At 47.3% G+C, this 1,610-nt stretch overlaps 1 protein-coding gene across 1 annotated transcript in view; it reads left to right on the forward strand.

Annotated features, from left to right (window-relative positions):
• Positions 1–1,610, forward strand: part of LOC106814032 (ligand of Numb protein X 2-like) — a 34,978-nt gene that overhangs the window by 570 nt on the left and 32,798 nt on the right. The window lies entirely within an intron of this gene.

A 1,610-nucleotide genomic window follows, 5' to 3' on the forward strand; every position in this document is an offset into this window, starting at 1 on the left:
GTGTGCGTGTGCGTGTGCGTGTGCGTGTGTGTGTGTGTGCGTGCGTGCGTGCGTGCGTGCGCTCTCGTGCGTGCGCGCCGTCTGTCTGTGTGCCTGTCTGTCTGTCTCTGTGTTCCTGTCTGTCTCCTCTCCCACTTTGTGTTCTCCACCTTTCGACCCCTCACACAATTAAGCATGCACATACGTAGCCACAAGTTCCCATCTCGCTTAACACTACGTGGCGAGAGGTGATAATCCGTCATATGACGCGGATATGACGCGGGTAATAGATACAATGACCGGTCGCGACTAATGTCCGATGGTACCAGGTAGGATCGTCGACCACCGTTGACGTTGCCTGCTTAATGATGGCCGTTTGATAAACCGCGTCGCATTCTTGTTGAAGTTAATGTGTTCGTACCATTCTAAAATGTATTCTGTCCACGCTGAATTATGTATGCTCTTAATCATGTAGCTAATGTACTCTGGGTCCATCGCCGGTCGGGTCTCCGAACATTTGCATTACTAGTGTGCTAAATTCCCTATGTGTCTATCTCAACGCTAAAACGCCGTACTACACCAGGGACATAGGCCTACTGTGAAACTTGCATTTCGACACACAGAGATGGCCTGAAAACACAATGCACCAGCCTGTGCCTGTCTGCGTGCATACCTGACTGTATGCTATGTCATCATGTACTCTATTAGTATTAGTAGATGCATCGTAACACAGGGTTCCCATTAATAGTAATTTTGCCACCTCGCAGGAAAGTCGGTTCATAATCATGCCCGGATGACTGCGATTACAAGTATGATTTAACTTATTCTGTTTTACAATGTATTGGCAATGTATTACATGGAGCATTTATTAATCAATAATAGGGACCAACTTCATTCTAGCAAAAATCAATATCAATCATGTTGTTTCTGCTTCAGGCGTATGAACGTTGGGAATAAAGCAACATCACATATTACATGTGTGATTTTTTACCATAATTTCTAAAGAAAATTCGTGTGTATTTTAAAGCACAGTGCGTTATAGGGTACAGGATTGAATTTACAAAACACCGTTTTCTCTCCCCTTCCTACCTCATTTTATTTCACCCTTCCCTCTCTTTCTCTCCCCTTCCTACCTCATTTTATTTCACCCATCCCTCTCTTTCTCTCCCCTTCCTACCTCATTTTATTTCACCCTTTCCTCTCTTTCTCTCCCCTCTTTCTTTCTCTCCGCCCTTACCTCTTTCCATCCACTTCACTCTCGTTTTTCTTTCTCACTTTCTTCCCTTCTCTCTTGCTCTCTTTATTTATTTCTGCCCCTCCCCCTTGTCACTCTCTCACTCTATCTCCTCTTGGGTGTCCCATGTGCACTCCCTCATCGCTCTCTCTCTCGCTCGCTCTCTCTCTCTCGCTTTTCTCTCTATCATGCCCCCCTCTCTCTCTCTCTCTCTCGCTCTCGCTCACCCAGTCGCTCTCATACGCACGCACACGCATGCATGTACGTTTGCATCCAGTGCATATACACACACGCACGCACGCACGCACGCACGCACGCACGCACGCACGCACGCACACACACACAGAGAGAGAGAGAGAGAGAGAGAGAGAGAGAGAGAGAGACGCACGCGCGCGCG

The sequence above is a fragment of the Priapulus caudatus genome, unplaced genomic scaffold (genome assembly GCF_000485595.1).
Source record: "Priapulus caudatus unplaced genomic scaffold, Priapulus_caudatus-5.0.1 Scaffold858, whole genome shotgun sequence".
Classification (NCBI taxonomy): Eukaryota; Metazoa; Priapulida; class Priapulimorpha; order Priapulimorphida; family Priapulidae; genus Priapulus; species Priapulus caudatus.